Raw genomic sequence first — 22,746 nt, 5'->3', positions numbered from 1 at the left:
AAGTCATAGCTTTTTTTATCTCCGAAAAATTGGATGTAATTAGAAGCTGTTTTATATAATATATAACGTTTTTGGGAATATGGATTTTGGCCTTTGTTTTGCCTGTATATCATGTTTATTAAAAAGTTGATTTGTTTACGCAAGATAATTTAATATTGAGCAGTATCGCACACGTAAAAATAAGTCATATAACTATTTACAAAAATCAAAAGGCGTTTATCAGAGAGACAAATAAATTGTTTTTTGATATCTAGAAAAATATTATTGTTATTGTATTTTATTATTAATAAGAAATTATTGTTGGTTCCGTGTAAAAGTATATGTTATTTAACTAGAGGACGGCTAGAACGTGGGGTCACTGATTTTTATATTCATTCTAAATAAACTTCAAACAAAATTAATTCAGGTTTTTTAGTTGAGATAAAAAAGTCAATGGCACGAGCGGGATTCGAACCCACGATCTTCGGCTTGATACGCCGCTGCTCTACCACTTGGGCTATCGTGACCTCGATCCCCTCGGACACCAACCTCCCATCTCAACAAAGCCTTTAGAATTTTCCCTCCTTCATCAAATAAAAATATACATAAATATAATCAAAATAAATATGCAAATCGATTTGATTTTCTGTTTAGTATGAGAAAGAAATAAGGAGGATCGTATAAATGAGATTCGATATATAAAAGTTTGTAAAATGAAAAGATACTTCCAGCAATGTAAGAATAAAAAGTTTGTTTAAAAAAAAACAAAAAGAAAACAAACAATTGAGATTCGTTTTTACCACCATTTAAGTGCTTTATACAAACTTTTTTAGATGTAAAAAATTAGGCTGGATCAGAGGGGGCAACGTTTTCCTGCGATGTCCAGTTTTCTCTTAAAACTTCATAACACTTCTTAATTAATACGTCACGTAATAACTTTAAAAGGTATATTTTTCTTCTTTCAGCTTGGGTCAATAAGGTGTAGATTTATTGCCAGAATAAGTAATACACTAAAGTTGAGATTAACTAAAACTCCCAAAACTTTATTTCTTTGCTATGGTTACAATTTATTTAAGGAGGTCAAGTTGTGCCCTTACGTCTAATTTAAAGAGTTTAACAACTTTAAATTTTTCTATCGATAAGTGGAGTTGCTTTAAAGTCGTAGCTTTTTTATCTCCGAAAAATTGGATGTAATTAGAAGCTGAAAAGTTTTCCCCAATTTTTTTCGGAGTGATTTCAGGTATACGAAACCACTATCAACCTTGAACCTTGTTTTTTGTTACAAATAATATATTAAAATAAATAGCACGAATTTTCTTGCCTGTTTTTGCGTTTTGTCATGTAATCTTCATCTTATTCTTTTAAAAAATTGTTCTTTTTTTTCAGCTACGAGGCTGGCAAGAAAGCTCCGATTCGTATCCAATATTTTTCGAGTTAGCATCCCCGAATTTTTTAAAACTAAAATCGGTTATCCCACGTCCGCTCGTCAAAAAACTACATTTTTCAAATCGACCAAGACCATAAATAAACAAAAAAATCTAATTTTTATGTTTGTCATTAAATGAACCAGCTAACCATTTTTTTAAACAATCCATGTAAAACGCAATACAATGTACAACATCTAAAGTTGTAAAATTTGAACTCTAGGGACTTTTTTAAAATTTGTTTTACTGTTCATTCACGAGGTAATGTTAATTATAATTCATGTATAATTATTTATTAACCTTATGAATTATAAAATAAATCCTAAATAAAAATTTCATTTGTCATTAAAACGTACAACATACACTAGCCAGAGAAGTGAATTTTCAGAGATTTACCAAATGGAAACATCTCGCAGTGAACTGTGTTCACCAGTTTCATTTTCCAAGTATTTTGAAAATTATAGATTTAACTTCTATGCGGTCAATTCAGCCAACATTTGAAACAGCAGATTTTCAAAACAGAATCTTCGTGAAATGTACAATAAACTAAATAAAAAAAGTCTCTAGAGTTCTGATTTTACAGCTTCAGATATTGTATATTGTATTGCGTTTTATGTAGATTGTTTATAGAAATGGTTAGCTGGTTTATTTAATGACAAACGTAAAAATTAGATAGTCTTTTTATCTATGGTCTTGTTCCATGTGAAAAATGTAGTGTCACGCGCGGGATAATAACCCACGTCCTTCGGTGGGTTCGAATCTCGCTAATAACATTAGCTTTTTCGTCTCAACCAACACCTTCGGTAAAAAGTACAATTGATTAAAATTAAAGCTTTTCCATCCAAATAACATCTAATTTAAATTTTATTTGACAAAAATCAAGAAAATTAGTAAATTCCATTCTGTTAAATTTCCAAATTTGAAAATACCGTTTGAATGTTTTAAAATTCAGAAAAAAACATAAAAAGTCAAAATGGAGAAAAAGAGACGGGAGGAAAATATTTTCCTTAGTGAAGTAAGTTTTACCTCGTAGTTCTCAAACATTTAGACTTGGAAATTCGAAGGAAAACAGGCAACATCGGGAGAGGATAGTTTACAACGCTTTTAACGATGGGACTAAGACCGTGGCGGCAGCATTTATTACAACACTCTTCCACAGACGTGAACCACTAATCTGCCAAAACCTTCTTCCACTACAGAATAATACCAATGGGTGATCTATTCCACTATTCAAACCGGTAAACACACATAGTGTTCTACTTTTAATTTGTTTTCTCAAAGAACCCTTTTTTCATTCCTAGACGTTTCAGCCCAATTTATAGTACATTCAAGTCAAACTCAACTAATTATTTGACAAAGACAACAACAAAAATAATACAAAAACGAGTAATCGTAAATTAAAATGATTATTACTTATTTTTTGGTTAGTTTGGAAGTCGATTATAACTAATAAAAGTCATATCTATAATTAAATTTAAATTAATCATTCTTTTTATGTAAGGCCTTGGTAAGAGATAAAAAAGTCAGTGTCACGAGCGGGATTCGAACCCACGACCTTCGGCTTCTAGATTTTTTTATCTCAACCAAAACCTTACATAAAAAGAATAATTAATTGAAAGAAGTAACTAAACTTAAGACTCAATTATGAAACGTTAAAAAACGTGAAACTTTGATTTTGTATATAAAAATATATACAAATCAAGTTATATTACAAGTGGAGAAATTGTTTACATGTCAGTGTATAAAAGATACCCTAATGGTCAGACATAGCTATAATGTAGCTTGGAACATATGAAACCAATTGTTTTGTTACAGCTTTGTTAAAAGAATATTTTACACTAACCATAATTTGATTCTGGGTGCAATTTGCCGAGATAAAACGCAAAAATTAGACCTTAATAATATCAATAAAACTTATTTTAACTTATAGAGTTTAATGCAAAATTTCATCCTCTTTTTAAACAATTGATTAGTTTATTAATTTTTTATAAGTTATGACTATACCTTGATGGTAAATTTGATAAAATATCCAAAAATCAGAAGTGTTTTGTTTAAATAAATACACAGTAGAAAAATATATAAAATAGTTGATTGCTTGTGTAGAAAAGCTATATTTTTTAAATTCACTATTTTTCGTGGTCCGCTTGACTAATTAATATCATTCAATTAATTAAGGTTTTAAGTTGAGATAGAAAAGTCAGTGTCACGAGCGGGATTCGAACCCACGACCTTCAGCTTGGTAAGCCGATACTCTACCACTTGAGGTATCGTGACTTCCCATCTCAACCCCACCTTTTGAATTTTCCCTCCTTTTTGCCATTTTTTTCAAATATCGTGTAATCTGATTGGCTTCTCGGCGACAAATGAAATAGCCACGGAGAGCTTTAGTGAAGTGTACTTCATTTTGATTCGTTAAATTCACTATTTTTCGTGGTCCGCTTGACCAATTAATATCATTCAATTAATTAAGGCTTTAAGTTGAGATAAAAATACAAAAATAAAAATAATGACAATTTTATCAAATAGTCATACGAGGAGGATATCAGTTATGTCAAATATTATTATAAAATTTTCATATATTAAAAATTAATCTTTTTATGTAAGGTATTGGTTGAAATTAAAAAGTTAGTGTCAGGAGCGGGATTCGAACCCATGACCTTCGACTAGTGACATTGACTTTTTCATTTCAACCAATACCTTCAATAAAAAGAATAATTAATTGAAAGAACTAACTTGTTCAATTGACCACTAAAACGTAACTGGTTTAAATTTATAACATTTGTATTTATAAAGGTTCCATTAACCTTAAAAATTATTATTTACGAAAACAATATAGGTACATTTTTGAACTTAAACATAAATTCAATACACTAACCAACTTTATTTTTCAAATGCCGTCTCTTTATCTCATTAATCCCGCGAATTACATTTTTGCTGACCTGAAACAGAAAAAAAAATTAAATTTACATTTTTAAAAATGTGACAAGAGTTATATTTCCAAATAAAACACCCAGATTTGGCATTAGTTTAAATAGTTGATGAAAAGGTTTTTAATGAACGAAGAGAGAAACGGGAGTGGAAAGTATAATTAAGACGAATTGCCTGCGTCTTCCCTCTTTTGCGCGATAATCAGTTACACTGCTCCTTCTAGATCTGGTCTCTTTCATCATCCTTTATCAACATCAATATCACTTACTAACGATTCATATGCTACCTTCAACGCGGTCAATTTTGGAATGAAACTTTCACGACGTATTTTCTGTACAACCTACGAGCCATTATGATTTTAAGCAATCAAATATTTGTTAGTAATAATAACAGAATTTTCAGGTTGTTCCCGATTTTTCCCTACTTTTTAAATAAATGAATTGTTTTAATTACAATTTTATTAATTTTACTGATTAGTTAGAGGCTAGCGTTTTAAAAAAAGGACGTAATATACAAGTAAAAGCAGAGAGTCAGTAACCAGATCGAGATGCTCAAATGGCTGCAGTTCAATGCAAAATACGCGAGAAAGACAGGAAAGAGAAGGAGGGCCGGCGATGACCTCAGCTGTTTGTCGGCCCATAAACCTTCCACTTTATATATACTGATTAGTTATTAATTATAGATGATAACATAAAAGATGGTTTGTCACGGTCAAACCAGTGAATATTTTTTCTATATTGAGGGTCAAATTCATCTGTTAAAGATCTGTTAAAAGGACCTCTTAACAACCAATATTCGTCTATTGTGTATTCTCCATTATTATATAAAGCTTTACGTTAAGATTGAGAGGTTTTATCAGATCCCAAAGCTTTTTTCGGAGCTTCAGTGTATTTCTTCAGATTTTGGCTTTCCCTCTCACAGGAATAGGAATCTTTGCAGAGCCTTCACGCCAAGAGAGGATTTGTCCCGTCCTTTCTTCTTTTTCATGTCAATATCTGCTGAAATTGTTTCTGCTAATCCGAGTCTACACATACATATGCCTCTGGAGTTGGCACCATCTAGTCAGCAAACCTACAATCATCCTAGTCTTAACACGTCTTAGGTAATCTAGTTCTGACTTTTGTTTTGGCGATGGCTCTTTGATAAACTTTCTCTATCTGTCCTGCAATACAATTCCGTTGAACGAGAACTTTTCTAAGCTCCTAATAGATTTACATTTTTTGGCATTTGAAATCTAAACGACAGGTGTCCTCATCAAACTTTCCTTGGCTAATTTATCTGCCTCTCGTTGCCCCTCGGCCCCGTTTGCCGTGGTACCCAACGTGGTCTTACACGCCTCTGAACTTTACGGCTATGAGGTTGTACCGATTAGATAGACCATCATCTTCCAAGGATGGGTTATGTCATTAAAATAAAGTATGTCAAAATAATGAAAGCTTCATCAATGAAGCTTGATCAGCTTGATCATTAAACGAGGAAACGTCGCAAAACCACTTCTTCGAAAATAGTTTTATAGTATAAAATCGAAAAAAATTCTTAAGATATTTTCTTTCCAACAAGCTGGTCGTCACAATGCTATTGGCTGTAACTCACATTTTTGCAACAGAATTGTAACATCGTCGCTTTCTCGTAATTCATTCAAGACAGAATCTTTTAAAACGTGTGGTGATTTGTGACCGTTAATCGATATTTATTTAGAATCGTGAGATGCGGTCTGGTGTGATGTAGGTTTCAGAAAAACATTTTCTTTATCGTGCCTACGTTTCGATCTTTATTGAGATCATCTTCAGGGCTCAAAGTGTTTGTCTTCTGTGTAATTGTGTCATTCTTGCGTGTCGTGTCGAGAGTGCCAGTGAGATTTTGCTATTTTGTGTTTATATACGTTGGATTTTGAANTCTCAATAAAGATCGAAACGTTGGCACGATAAAGAAAATGTTTTTCTGAAACCTACATCACACCAGACCGCATCTCACGATTTCTAAATAAATATATTTTAAAACATTCATGCAATTAAAACATTTCATATACCATGACTACTCATACTCGTCAGACACTTATCCCAAAACGACTAAAGAGCTAACTGATTATTGCCCTCTGGTATAGAAAGTATTTACTAAACATTTTTTCAATGTAATAAATAATTTTTAAATGTGCATACACCAAAAACATATTACAGATCTTAAATATGTATTTAGCATACTTACATTTTGATATATTTAATGTATTTGTTAAGGTTCTACAATCTCAGATATTGCGTAATTAGGTTAAATTGACTGTAATATTTTTATAATTCTGGAGAAATCCATGATCCGGCAGTATTTAAAGAAAGAAATTTCTAGCATAGAGAGTTCTCCATAATCCGGCTACATCCTTGTGTACACTCGCACTGTTTACTTACCTCTCTAACCCTTTTCTCAACAGGATTTTCTCTGCGGGGCCTGAAGTTATTCTTCAAACCAAACTTTCCAGAGGGCGAAAGCTTTTTTTTGCTTTAAGAATACGGGTTAAAAAGCCCTCTTTGGCCGAATCAGTTGCGCAAGATCATTCCGATAAATGGCAGGTAATTGTTGAGGTTTTACAAAGCCAAAAATGAGATCTTAACTCTAACGTATTCTTAATCCAATAAATACATAGTTTATATAAAAGTAACGAACGATGTTAGTTGTTAAACCGATCAGGTGTTCTGGACATAATGTGTTGATAAAAAAATCGATGAAAGCACAAGGGAGAGCGATGATCCATTACTCAGGAGCCTCAGGAGGAGCTCATAATTTAAACTTAATCAAGACCAGGATGGTGGATATTTCATTTTGTCCCGTAAACCTGAGAAAGAACAAGGTACAAACTTTCTTTAAATCTTTTTAATATGATATACTGCTATAACTTCAACGCGCGGTCATTACAGTTAAAACGTAAACTTGTTGAATTTATTTAAGCAAATTAAATGAATAGAATAAAAATATTACCACCATTCTGAGTATATTTACCTAATAAAAAATAAACGCAAATTGGATGTTTATTAGTTTCAAAGTTCATGTAAGAACGTAACTAAATAATTTCACAGAAATAAAGCATTGATTTATATAATTTTTTATATTTTTTTAAAATTTATTTATTTTACGAGGGTTCGCAATAGCAGAGGCCATATAAACCCTCGGGGTGCCGGTGTTTTTGAAAAAAAGCCCATCTTTAAGTATGTCGGGTTCGAATGCAGGGCCGCTGGATTCGAACCCGGGATCTTTACCTTACAGTGAAGAGCGCCGTGTCAACGCCTAAACCGTTGCGGACCCCGACTCCCCCCGATTTATATAAATATTATCCCTCAAGGAACGGGGTTAACATTTATTTTGTGTAAATTCTACGGTACAATTATTTATTTTTTGCTAAGTGTAGATTGATTAGATTATTTTTTGCAAACGCTAATTACAATATATTCTATTGATAATAGAAAAAACATTTTTTGGTTGTTTAATCTTAAATTAAATAAATATGTTATGCAATTAATTAATTCTATTTTAAAATATACGGAAACAGAGGGGCATGATAAATTAAACCCTTTCTTAGAATGTATCTTCTACGAATATATTTTCTTTTCTCGTACAAACAAATTAGGTGAACTTATTCAATAGATACATCCAATATCTTTAGTTGCAAATATTAAGCAGTGTTTTTATTTACATATATTTACAACATGTTAAACACAAACTTAAAAAAATTACGTTCCACTTCATTAGGTAATTAATATCGTTAATAAATATTTAAGGACAGCCATGAGTGGTGAAAAACCCCCAGCGGAATCTATTATAACTTTGTAAGCTTAGTTATGCTCGTTTTAAAAGGATAAAATTGAATTTACAGATGTGATTGATGAAATTAAAACGAAACGTTAAAAGCAATTTAAAAATTCTTTTGATAATATTAAAAATAAGAAACAAAGTATACTATATACTTGATAATGGAAAAGAATTACTGAAAAATAGTTAAATCATGATTTACAATTTTAAAAATCGCCTTCAACAAAATAAGAAATTTTACGTATAAAAATAAAGGGACAACAAGAACAAAGAATTTTTTCTATAATATATTTTGAATATTCAACTTATGGTTGATGTTACAATCTAGAAATCAAAACTATGAAGAATAAACTCAACTCTTAAAATAGTAGATATTAAATTTGTGTTTCATTATTTCGTTTATTTATTATGTGTGGTGATTAGTGACCGTTAATTGGTAATTATTCAGAAATCGTGAGGTGCGGTCTGGTTTGAACTCAACACTAACACCATCCACTATTACTAATAATACTAAATACATTAAGTCTATCAAATACAACAAACCAGCATACATTTCCATGCCATTTATTCAAGGCCTATTACATAAATTAAACACATTTCTCTCCTCCGATAACGTCAAAATAGCTTTCAAAAATTATGAAACAATCCAAACACTTTTTTCCAAAATTAAAGATCCCACACCATTAACAAATAAATCTGTCGTAATCTACAAGATCAACTGTTTAAACTGTCCGGCAACTTACATCGGTCTTACATCCCAATATCTGGACAAGAGCGTAAAGCAACATATCTATGATTGCAAAAAACTCAAACAAAATCCTACAGCACTCGCTACCCACCACTTTGAACACCAACACAATGTCGACTTCAAAAATCCAAAAATATTACACACAGAACAAAGCAAACATAAACGTAATTTCTTAGAAATGGTTTATATCAACAGAGATAAACACAGCATTAATTACAGAACAAAACAAACCTAAACGTAATTTCTTAGAAATGGTTTATATCAACAGAGATAAACACAGCATCAATTACAGAACAGATACATGTGAACTCAGTCGCAGCTTCGCCAATATCATTAATCAAATTCAATATAGATAACACACACATATCATTACATTACATTCCACACATCAAATAATTTTCACATAGTACAATTGTCCAACAATTTAGCTTTCCTTTTCCCATTTATCCCTTTCTATATAATCCTGAAAGGATAATCTGGCCGAACCATTACCAACACATTGTTTCCATTCGTCGGCTCTTTTCACCTCAAAGAAGCCGACGCCTTATACAAAAATGTCTATTCTATACCGACTTCCTTCCCCACCCCTTCAAAATCTAATATATATAAACATAAAACAGCAAAATCTCACTGGCACTTTCAACACGACACGCAAGAATGGCACAATTATACAGAAGACAAACACTTTGAGTGAGTAGAAATACTTTGATTGAATATAAAAAATATATTGTCCATTGTATAAATTCACTTTTCCACATCCTAAGTGTATTTGTTAAATGTAAACAATGTTTGTAAATCCCAGGCCCTGAAGATGATCTCAATAAAAGATCGAAACGTTGGCACGATAAAGAAAATGTTTTTCTGAAACCTACATCACACCAGATTTCTGAATAATTTATTTATTATGTTACTAGTTGAATTTCACATAAACGTAATAATTAGAATATTTTACTTTAAGGCCAGACCAACCACATATCAAATTAACCTTTCCAAAATTCCGCAGTTTTTTCAACAAGTTAAATAAAAAAAAGTCAATTTGAATGAAATTTTCCATAAACGTTCCTAATGTAAGTAGCTTTAATTTGAAAAGAAAGTGAAATATGTAAAACACTTTTCAATTCTTTCTAAATTGCCACTGTTTTTTTTTTGCATCGCTATATATTATCTTTACAATTCCTCAGTTATAATTTTTCTATAAATTGATTATAAAAGTCGAGTGATACATTCAAAGAAAAGTCCACTTTGAGTAAAAACGTAATTTTTCGGGAGAGGCAAAAATTGGAATGGAATGTTGTATTTCTTCAATTTTTTCAAGGTTTAGATAACAATTACTTAACGATTATCAAATCTAACTTCACTAGAATCTTTTCGAGGTAATTTTTTATTACATTTAACTACTTTAAAATTCCTCATTGATCCTATGTAGCCGTGGAATCAAACTGTGTAAATTCTATACTGTAGCTTTCTATAAAACTTCGACGTTGAGTAAATACGAAAAACATAAATCCCAGCCGGAAAACGCGGAAATCGTGCTCTAAAATCAAATGGAAGTTGCAGGATATGTACCATAAAGCTGAAGTTGGGCCTTATTTACTACTATTACACAGTTCTCCAACAAAATTACGAATAATTTTGTAATAATGAATAATTTTTAGAGTAATGATTGAAACAAAAATTTTACTTTTAAATGTCCCTAAATATTCGAAACAATAATATCTCAAAAGTGAAAAAGAATAAAAAATATGAAAATTATTAAACTTTTGAAAGTCCTGATAATTTTTTTTTCCTAAGATATTAAAGCCGAAATATTTGTTTAATATATGCAGTTGTGGATTTCTGGAAGCAATATTAAATGGAGGAAATACTGCCCAAATTTTTAGCAAATAAAAAGTATTTTTTTGTAAATTTTGTTGTTTGTCCTTAATTGAAAGCTTCTATTAAAGGGGAGAACGTTCTCTCACATCCAGTGCACGCAAAAGAAATGACTATTATTTTTACTTTTGATGTTCTCTTGTAGCTTTAAACCGATTCCAACATCTCAAGAAGTTGTTCGATATTTCATCCAAGTTATAATTGATTAGGCTCGCCAAATTAAATTGGGTGACAAAGTGAGACAGGCACATACTTTGAATTTGCCAAGCAAACTTGAAAAGCAAACTTTACCTTCGTATGTTTGTTTAAAAATGAGCGGAAATAGCTTCAACTTTGCCCTTACATATTCATTAATTCAAAGGAGAAAGTTTACCTCTTCCCAACTTGCGGATCACATTGTAAGTAAAATTTAGTTGTTTTTCTTCGAAAAAAAAAGAAAAAAAGAGGAGTTGTTTGCTATAAGGGAAGCAACACAGGGGTTGGATTATTGTAGACAGGGTGGTATTGGCAAGGGACCAGGCCCACTTACCTCGCAGCCTGGAGATTTTTTGTGGCGAGGTGGGCGGCGGGGAAGAGGGCTCTTTCGACCACAACAAAGCCCCAGACTTGGCTAGTACATTCTTCCTACACTAGTACAGCCAGCCAGCTCTAGAAGCGTGTTAATGTTTAACAAGATACACCGAGAAAAGGAATTGAAGCTTCTTTTAAAGATTTTTTGACCGTTCGACACCTTTTGTCAGTTTATTCACGTTTCAGTCAAAACCAAATCATCATATAAAATCCTATACATTTAACCAAACAATCAGAAATTATCGGCTTGTGAAATTAGTGAGATTTGCGTAGTGGTAAACCATACCATTTTGATCATTTCCTGTCATTTTGGTCTATTATCGTCGATTTTTTTTGCAGACCAAATGATAGAAAACTACTAACGCAATAATTAATAATTCTTAAGGATTAGCACTCATACTGCTATTGTAAATAAAAAACCTACGCTGTAATGAGATTCGAAAAATAGGGTGAAACTGGAGAGAGGTGCCTCCTGAATAATAAACCACATAGAATGCTCTTATTTGCATTAGAATTGTACAATGCAAATCCTTGATAATAGCCATCACTTTTAGGTGTTTCAATTTTCGTTAATTGGTCGACTAAATGAAATTACATTAAGTCCAGCTTTCTTAGCATTTTACTGTTAATCGAGTCACAGATCTAAAAGATACATATTGTGCTTTGCGCATTCAATAAGCACATAACTGTGTTCAAATGAAATTAAGCAGGTGAAATAAACTGAAATTCTTAGTGATTAGCATAATCTTCATGAATCAGAATTTAAAGCAGGAAGATATTCCTGACGTAGAATAAAGGGTTCTTCAAACGGATGAAGAAGGGAAAAGAAATTATTTTTTTTGTACAGAACAAATACGGAATACAAACATTTATCAAAGGTTTTTATATAGCACATTTTTGTTTAAATTGTTTCCCTGTTTTATTATGACGCAAATTATCATTACTTTATCGCCCCACTTAATTGTAAATCTAAGCCTGTTGAAAATTGGGTTTAAAGAGTTATTAAAGATCTTAGATTTTTTCAAGATAAACAGAACCTTTCAAGCATCTTCTAACTTGCGTTCGAACCTAAATAAACTCAAACTTCGTTATTGACAACGTCGAACTAAAAAAGGTCTAAAATCTGTCAATTTTGCCTCTTAACTTTCTTAAGTACTTATGTAAATCACTGTTTTCTTGGTCTTCTTTACAAAACTTTTTAAAAATGTATTAAAACTTTACAAATTAGGATACGTAATTAAAAACAGCCTGGAAATGAGACGGGAAAGGTTTAATTTTGACAAGAATCCTGTATGATTTTGTAAAATATCAGATAAACATTTTCAACTAATACTGGAGTTGGTCTTATAATATTTATAAATTTTCAAAGTTACTTCATAACTATCGGGATATAATTATCATTAATTATCCGAAGAAGTTTAAATATTACAGCTAATTTTCAGAAACGGTCTAGTTCAGGAAACCCGGAAAAGCGAAGATTTGCCTCATTAAACATTTTTAATGTCTACACTCATGAAACAATTAATGTTCCTTGAATTTTACAGATCATTAAAACCGAAGGAACCGTAAAGGGAAGAAGATATTAACCAGCAGTGCCTTATGGATTGTCAAAACCGATGTTACAACTTACGACCAACTTAGTACTTTAGATGAAATTTATACCTTCCTACAATGGATATTTTAATCGTTGATGTAATAATAAAATAATTTTTTACAATATGAATACTTAAAGAGAATAAAAATTCACATCTTTTGTGTATAACGTATCGTATAATATTAAAATATTTGTGTTTACTTTGAAAATAAATGTAAAGTAAAAAAATTAAAGACAGAAGGGCTTTAACGTCCAAAACCCATTGCATGTCACTAACGAAAGGTCACACTATTTTTTTGTTTTTAAATTGTCATCAATTAAAATTTTATTGGCAATTCCCGGGACATTAGAAGTCACGACAGTTCAGCGTATTCAGCGTCTGGTTAGAGCGCCAGCGTATTCAGCAGAAGTTCGTGGGTTCGAAACCCACCCGTGACACTCACTTTCTCATCTCAACAAAATCTTTAGAATTAATTGAACTAATTCATATTATCAAAATAACATAATAAAAACAAAACAAAGTTTAACTTTCATCAAAAAATTTAATGATGTATTTATGATTATTGGGATAGATTTTGTTGTACATTTGAAAAATGAAGAGCAGCCTAGGATATACACTAAAGGACAAAATTAACGCACCACCGTTAAATTTTAATCTAATTTGGTTTAGTCATATTATGCATACCAAAAATAGGTTTTGTTGTGAAAGTAAGGTATTTGGAAAGAAAATGGTTCTTACCAAATTCTAAAAATATAAAATTATTGAATATAGAAAAGATAAAACAATAAATAAAATTTGAACATTTGAAAAATGGCAAAAAGGAGGGAAAATTCAAAAGGTGGGGTTGAGATAGGAGGTCCGAGTGGATCGAGGTCACGATAGCTCAGGAGGTAGAGCAGCGGCGTATCAAGCCGAAGATCGTGGGTTCGAATCCCGCTCGTGCCAGTGACTTTTTTATCTCAACTAAAAACCATAATTAATTGTATTATATTAATTAGTCAAGCGGACCACGAAATTAGTGAATTTAATAAATAAAATAAAAATATAAAAAATAACTTTTTGTCCCCTTTAATACCGAGTATTTTCACCTTTCACGAATCAGTCCCCTAAACCGCTTTTCATTTCTTGGAAATTATTTCTTATAAAATGGTCAAGAATTTTTTCCCATTCATACAAATACAACGTTTCCAACTGTTCGAGGGTGTTAGGAAATAGGTTTACTCGTCGCTTAAGTTGGTCCCAAATGTGTTCAAATGTGTTATTGTTTTGGGCTCAAATCTGGACTTCGAGCTGGCCACACTAAGCACTCAATTCCAACCTCTTTCAGGTAGTCATCCACAAGTACATGCCCTATGTGACGGGCAAATGGCACTACATTTTCTTTGATTATGTCTTGTAAATACCTCTGTAAAATTCCTCGCACAACAAGCAATTCGGTACCGGCGTCGAAGGAAATGCCACCACAGGAAATCAATGACCCAACATGGAATGCTACCTGCGGAACCGTACAACATGGAGATCTGAAGATTTGAGGCCTCATCTGTAAAGAGAACTTGCCCTCAATCTTCCAATGTCAAATTCACATGTTTTTATGCAAATTGAAGCCTCGCCATTTTCTGCGCTGTTGTAACAAGAGAGCAATGAGTCGGGTGCCAGGCTCTAAAGTTATTTTCATTGAGCCTACTTCCTACAGTCCTAGTGGAAATCGAAACATTTCGGACTTATTTTATCAGATTTCTTATCTCATTTCCCACAGTACTGGGTTACTTAGAGCTTGATGACGGATGAATCTATCGTCTCTCTGGTCTAGATATAGGTTGAAGCGCCGGAAAACCCTTCCTATTGTAGAATGATTTACATTCATTATCGTGCTGACTGTATCCTTTATCTAATAATGTTATTACCCAACACTGTCTTAATCACTCAAATGCCTGAATGGATAAAGGTAAGGTGGTTTTTTTTTTTTTTTTTTTTTGGCGTTATGAACTATGCATATTAGCCATGTGACAAATTCGTATATGTGTGTTCAAATTTGGGGGGTTATTGGAAAAAAGGGCCAGGGGCAACGGTGGGAATCGAACCCACGACCGCGGCGTGAGAGTCTCTCATGCTAACCACTCGGCTACCGCGATCCCCAATGGATAAAGGTTCAAGACTATATATATACATACTTATACATACTGTGGTGACTTACCACCTTCTCTACGGAAAGCGACACCTAGCGGGAAGCTCACCGAATTAATCAACTGTTCAATTAAATAGTAATGTTTTCTGTATCATAACTTGTAAATAAAAATGTATTTATTATATAATTAACAATGTAAATTGATTATCAGTAGATTGTAAATAGAGTTAAACGAATTATATAAAACTTGGAAATAAAGAGAAAACGGTAATCCAAGGCAGCCACTTCCCGCTCTTTCCAATTCACATCTCCGAAATACCTTTGGCTGCCAAGGAGTAAAAGATATATAGTTTTTGTAAAAACTAAAAACCGTAGTCACTAATACCAGCTAACCTGCGAAGAGACTTGTCCATCAGACCATAGAAGGATTCGGCTCAACTTCATCATCACTTCGACTTGCCAGGATTTCACCGGCTCTTCTCAGAGCCACGCAACACTAAAGAACTGGAGTTTCACCTAGAAAACTAGAAAGGACCCACGGATGCCCGGTACCAGTCGGATAGGTGGAACTCTACCATCTCTCAACGGTCCTTTTCAGGACCAAAAAGCCTCCTCGCCGGCTCTACAGAGCCCTAGACTTAGGAGTGCCCTTCTCGTCTGCCTGAAAGGGGTTTCGTGCCGTAGAGCTCACGGCTGCGGGCTTCCCGGTAAGGCAGAATAGTTGGGACCTTCCTGGTCAATCCCGGCCCTTGTGAGGGCCCGCCAGGTCAACATCGCACGGAAGGACCCCAACACATACTACACATACTTATACATACATATAAATACACATACCTACACATACACACACAGACATATAAATACACGCAACAACGGGGCACTCTCAACACGACACGCAAGAATGGCACAATTACACAGAAGACAAACACTTTGAGCCCTCAATAAAGATAGAAACGTTGGCACTATAAAGAAAATGTTTTTCTGCAACCTACATCACACTAGACCGATCTTACGATTTCTGAATAATCAAATAAATACACATACACACACATACAAATACATACAGGGATATCAGATTCATATTAAGGCGAAAAGACAATTACTGAAACCTGTTAAATAATAATTAATAATGTTAATAAATAGAAAACTAATTTTTTTTTATTTAAATTATTATTGGCCTTATGATCTTGCATATTAGCCATGGTACGAATTCTTGTGTGTTCAAATTGGGGGTTATCGGGAAAAAAGGGCCAGAGGCGACGGTGGGAATCGAACCCACGACCGCGGCGTGATGGCTCTCATGCTAACCACTCGGCTACCGCGGTCCCCTATAGAAAACTAATTAAAAACTAAACAAGCAAAAAACCTAAAATTTAAGTAAATCGCATTAAAATCTATTGTTTTGATGAATGCGTCAAAATGTTCGTAATATTCTTTCTTCATGAGCTCCTTCTCATCAGATAAGCCACTTCTTATCTTGCAGTAGGCACTTCCGTATCCAAACACTACGCAGTTGTTCTATTAGTGGGCACTCATACATTAGATGTTTTATGCTTTGTTCTACTGGGAAATTTGACGTCAGGACCATGATGAGGATTCCTTTAGATGAAAGCGGAAAAAATAGCTGTTGTTCGGGCCGTGTTCAGTTAAGATGTGGGTTAATGGTGCGGATAGTTGGATGTACCTGCTGGAATCTATCGGCAACTTTGGGAAAGTACTTTTTTGTCTGCCTTCCATAATTTGTACTTGACCAAATATTTTCCCGTTCTTGGAAAAGCTTATTTATAATTGATGACTTTGGAAGTTTGGTGTACTCTGGTCAGTAGATGATAATTTGGCAAGTCTGTCAGATTCTTCATTTCCCTCTATTCCGCAATGAGTCTTAACCCACCCTAGTAGTATATTAACATTCTGTTTCACTAGAGTTTGAATGAGCTCAGGCAATAAAACGATGATTATCCTAAATAATCTCGGTCTTGGTGTGTAGATATGTGTCACCAGGTATGTCTTTATGTTAGTTATGCTTAGTTACAGAAGTGCCATGTAGGTTTTTCTAGGTAGCCCTCGACAACTAATGTGCCTAGACATTGTTTTTACATACATCCTCTTGTTTTCAAAAGTGTACCCTCTTTTTTTATCAACTATCATCACACAAATATTCCAGTCCAAAAATATTGATTTATTAAATTTAAAAAAACGTACACACAATTGGTTATGCAGAGGTGGTAAGATGACTCAAAACTCATGTCACAAGTCTGTATAGGATGAAAAGATCAAATCTATCACCTTCACTGAAGAAAAGAATTTGCAAGGCAATGGAGATAGGTCGATTATGATATTATTGAAACCTAGTGTTTAAGTTTCAATCAGTTAGATGATCCCAAATGTATAGCCTACCTTTGGGAGTTAACGAATGTTTTTAATTGAAGATTTCAATTGCCACAGAAATTTGATTTTCAAGAATTGTTTTAAACCGCAGCAAACCGTAGCCGAGAAAATGATTTTTTTATGGAGAAGTACCAAATTAAATCACTTCATAGAAAAACTGAGTCCACTTATTTCCATTTTCTAAAATTTGAGAGATTATAGATCTATCTTATGCTTTCCGTTAACTCATGCACCGTTTTAAGTAAAAGATTATTTATACAAATTTTGGTTTTGGTGAAGAAATCATTATATAAAAGTCCTCAATAAAGCTCGCCATAGACCTCTGACTGTACACTTTCACATAACAATGTTTTATATTGCGTTTTATTTATTTGAAAGTAAATGGCTTATTGGTTCATACCACAATAACAACAACAATTCGACTATAAACCTTTTAAAAAAATTAAAATGAAAATAGCATTTTGAAGGGATTTTTATAAGTCTCTGGTTTAATAATACTATCAATTCAGTAATACGCACAGAATTTTCATAAATTTAAAATAGTTTGTTATAAATATAACGCTACTTTAATATCATCTTTGGAAATAATGTCTTTTTTTATTTATATTGTTACAAATTTACAATTTAATGAGATGTACTTACAGTGAATTATTATGGAAACTTTTCATAACAATAAATTCACTCTCATTTTCAATATTATTTGGAATTAGTTCAAACACGATTTAATTCTTCGAAAACGTGAAAATCGCTAGGGATAATGGAGAAAAAAAAGCAAGGCGAAGCTTTCAACCACAACTCGTTCGTTACAAAGACTCTCTCAAAGACTCCTGCGAAAGCCCTTGTTGCGCTTCTAATACTCTTACCCATATAAGATTTTCTGACTGAATTAGCCGTTGACAGTATTTGTAAATTTTGTGGTTGTGCTTTACCAAAAGAAACATCAAAACATTCGTCATTTTAATTCCCTTATTTAACCGCTAGAAGAACGATATACTTTGATAATAACGTGTGTGGTGATTAGTGACCGTTAATCGATAATTATTCAGAAATCGTGAGATGCGGTCTGGTGTGATGTAGGTATATATATATATATATATATATATATATATATATATATATAAAGAAAATAGCATGTAGTACCAAAAGCAGAGCTTAAGATTCCACAAAGAATGAGATTGAAAGAAATATTGTCCAGNGGGCCTATTCTGCCCCGGAACCCACACGGGGTAATATATTCATTATTATTTAGCAGTTTTGAGTAATCGTCTTTTCGCATTAATATGATATATATATATATGGTTATTGTATTACATGAAATATTTTGTATGAACCATGTAGAATAATTTATTTAAGAAAAAAAAACCAACGATGGAGACCAAGTCAGCCGGAAACACATAAACTAAATTGATTGGACATTATCGTCGAATTGGCACTTGAGAGTACTAGAGGAGGCAGAACGTATTATTTGTATGCTCTGCCAAGAAGTTGAGGAAAGCAGTATATATTACATGTTACTGTAAATAGCTGAAACTAAAATATTTCTAAGTGAACAAGCATATTATTTTATTAGCATCAAAACAATGAGTGCTAATAAAATAATAAAACGACTAAACAAAGATTTGACATAATATAACCAATACTTCGGGACACAGATTCAGTACCAAAATCTCTTTAAGCCAGAAACACACTTAGCCGATGTTACGCCATGCGACGCTACCCGATGCTACCCGACGCAAATCCAAAGTCCGATTTTCCATAAGGTTGCATTACCCCCGTGCACATCTACCCGATGCTATGCCACGCTAACCTACCCGACGCTCTGCGATCCCCACTGTCCAGATTTTCGTCGGGTCGCATCGAGTACAGTCGAAGACAAAAGAACCGGACACTCATATTTTTATTCAAACTACATGTATTATTGTCGTTATATTAATTACAACATACTTATTTTAATATAAACCAAATTAACTGTGATTAAAAATTAATTAGTTTTTATTTAAAAAATTAATTTTAATGGTTTGGTAGAAAATTAATCAAAACAGCGGAATACGATTTTTTGATATAATGAATTTTACTAACAATTTATTGTACTCGCTTCGGCGGTACATATACTAAAATTGGAGCAATTTATTACACTGTTTTGTTCATAAAATTTAATTAACAATTTATTTCATAGTTTTGCTCGTAAAATTACACCATTTTGTAACGTCGCGTAGCATCAGAACAAGACACTCATATTTTTTGTAGTTTATTTCAAACTAAGTACATTAATTTTGTCGTTATAATTATTACATGTTATTTTAATGTAAACCAAATTAAACGAGATCAAAAATGCAAAGATTTTTATTATAAGAAAAAAATGTAAACCAAATGTTATTGTTTAATTATGATGGTTAGGAGTAACTTTATTTAAAACAATTAAGTTTAACAAACAATTTATTAGATGGTTGTGCTCATGAAATTTAACTAACAATTTATTACATGGCTGTATAAGGTTTTGCTCAAAATAGTGCATTAAGAACAAAAGATGCGTTGCGATTGTGATAGTGATTATTGTGATAAACGCTGTGGTCTGTACGCGACGAGTGCTTGCGTCGGATAGATGTGCACACCCCAACAAAACATGGCAAAGCATCGGGTAAGTGTGTTCCCGGTTTTAGCCATCACAACAATGTATATTTACATCTACATGACTATGATTTTTTTTTTTTAATTCTGTCTGTGCTATAAAATATAGGAGATTAATTTTTCAAAAATATATCATAATGAACGCTGTAAAGAATTCGCTTTGTTGACCCTCTACCAATTGAAAGTTGGGGATAATGTGTTCTTAAAAACACATTATCAGGGGAAACATGATTCGCATTTAATGGAAAGTTTTAAATACGGATGATTGAGAATGTCATTAGTTATTGCTAGAGTGCATTACAGTGTAACAAGGGGGAAGAGGCTGGCTACAAAACAGTTTAATGGTTGCACATCAGCCTGTGATGAGCGGGCGATGGCTTTTTAGAAAGCCTCGGTGCCTCTTAAAATATGCCACCGAGTTAGCCTCTCCCCAACCCATTATATTGGCAATAAAACAAGATGACTAAGGCATTAAGGACTGCGCAGAAGGATTAAGTCGAACTTTAAACTTCATTCCGTTCCACGTCCACCTTTTTATCAGTGTAATTTTTTATAACCGTCTTATTCTGCACTTTATGCTAATCTGCTCTTTAAATAAATGGAGGAATTTTGTTTTCTTTATTACTAAAAAACAAGGAAATCAATTAAAAATGGTTTAATTCACCTGTTTTGTTTCTCAAACAATGGTGAATTTTGTATCCATATATATATATTTTTCGTTATTTCAACAAATATATAATATTATATATCTAATACCATACTACTAGATTTAATAACAATATAATCAGTAGTACTTTTAAGTTAAAATAAAATGCGATTTTTGTTTTCATAGACCTTTAAGAAATGGCTCTAGTTGTCCTTTGGCAGATATTGTAATCTATGGTACTGAATTCAACGTAATTTTGATTAAATTTGTCTACTTTTCCTTTAAGATTGATTGTATCCATAACCGATCTTTGACCATTCAGGATTGATTTCTATTTCTTGTTTTTTCTATCTATGTCAAATGCGTCCTGGCATTTTGCCATTTTTAGTGGTTGGGCTGCTTGTTATATTGTCATTCGTGTCCCTTTTGTACGTCTGTAAAAGCATGAAACGGGTGTGCAGCCGTTGTCATCGTCCCGTAGGCATATTTCATTGTTTAAGTCTGGGATGTTTTATGACACTTTTCGTTGTGGTTTTGTATGGGGTTCGCTGGAAATTAGTATTTTTCTCATTAACCCTAAGTGTACTTTCTTTTTCTTTTTTTCATTCATTGCTTTTCTCTAACAACTTTATACTCGTTTGTGTATAAAAAATTCTCGTAATATCTCCGGTATGGCTTTGCTCATAAATTTTTTTCATATTTTTGTTGTCTAGTTCTTTGTAATTTTATTTATACCTAATTTTTAAAAAAATATATTTGATACTACATAGTTCACAGGAGTATTGTCATGCATTTTCAAGACATTTTTGTCGTCCTTACAACAAATTTTATGGATTAATCTGAAGTGTTTTATGTCTCTTTACGTGAGAGTTTGAGTGAAGTGTACTGCACATTTGTATTTTCTCTTCTTTTACCGAAATGATCTTGTGTTTCCTTTTTATCATTTCTTTTTTAGAGTTATTCGGCCTTTCACCCCAAAGGATTGTCTATGTCCCCGACCCTAGGGTCTGTAGATCAGAAGAGTTCACCTACCCTGTTACGTGGCTGGGTCGCTACCCTTTAAGCCAGTTGCCAGATGTCCCATATGATGCCAGATCGTAACCTTCCGAACAACATGATATTCTAACGGAAGCTGTCGACAGCTAGATCATTTCACACCCCTACGCATGCAAACTATAATCTAGCGTAAAACTGTCTAAATTCCATAATACAGTCGCACAAATAAATGCATTCAAACATTGCTCTCGTTCTGATTAGTTTGTGGTGTACTCGATATTTCTTCAGCAATCTACACACAATATCAATAATCTTAGTTAAAATATAGGGTCAGTGGGGTACTTTTGTAAAGCTTTCACCTTTAGTCCCTCACCACTCACGCTAATACAAAGACCCACAAAAAAACAAAAAAAAAACACATAAGACAAATCGACATAAAATATAAAAACCCACTTCTTCCAAAAAGCGGAACAAGGGATCAACCAAGAAATTCGCTACTGTGCCCGAGGATTTCTTAAATACGGCGCCATACGCATACGAACACTCACAGTTGTTTCTGCCAAGCTTTCGACCTATTTTAGGGTCATCATCAGAGCCTATATTAATTTCACATTATGAAAGCACGTTTGTACAATTGATTTGTAAATGACTAAAGCATTTACTCCATCAGACATACGACACACTATTAAACAACGACCTTCACGAAAAGCTCCAGGTTATGATCAAATTACAAAACATCTTATTACAAAATTTGCCCCACAGAGGCTTACTATTCTTAACATACCTATACAACGCTGTACTCAGGACCACATATTTTCCATTGCAATGGAAGTTCTCTATAATTAAAATGGTTCATAAGCCAAATAAACCTTCTGATCTTCCAAATTCCTATCGACCCTAGAACGACCTAGAAAAACTACTTCTCCGACGATTACTGCCAATAATTGAAAATTCTAATATTATTCCAGATCATCAGTTTGGGTTCCGCACATTTCACTCGACAACTCAACAATTACATCGTGTTGCTGACTATATAGCCTCTTACCTCGAAC

The 22,746-nt window shown here is 33.0% G+C and overlaps 1 protein-coding gene and 1 non-coding gene across 4 annotated transcripts in view; both read right to left on the bottom strand.

Moving 5' to 3' along the window:
- LOC106663794 (hemicentin-2) overlaps positions 1-22,746 on the bottom strand; it is a 653,163-nt gene that overhangs the window by 246,368 nt on the left and 384,049 nt on the right. The window lies entirely within an intron of this gene.
- Positions 3,605-3,677, bottom strand: Trnag-acc. The gene has a single exon. It is a non-coding gene; the product is annotated as a tRNA-Gly (tRNA).

Source organism: Cimex lectularius, unplaced genomic scaffold, assembly GCF_000648675.2.
Source record: "Cimex lectularius strain Harlan isolate CLEC.00 unplaced genomic scaffold, Clec_2.1 scaffold41, whole genome shotgun sequence".
In the NCBI taxonomy this organism is placed as follows: Eukaryota; Metazoa; Arthropoda; class Insecta; order Hemiptera; family Cimicidae; genus Cimex; species Cimex lectularius.
This window is presented reverse-complemented; position numbering and strand designations above follow the sequence as displayed.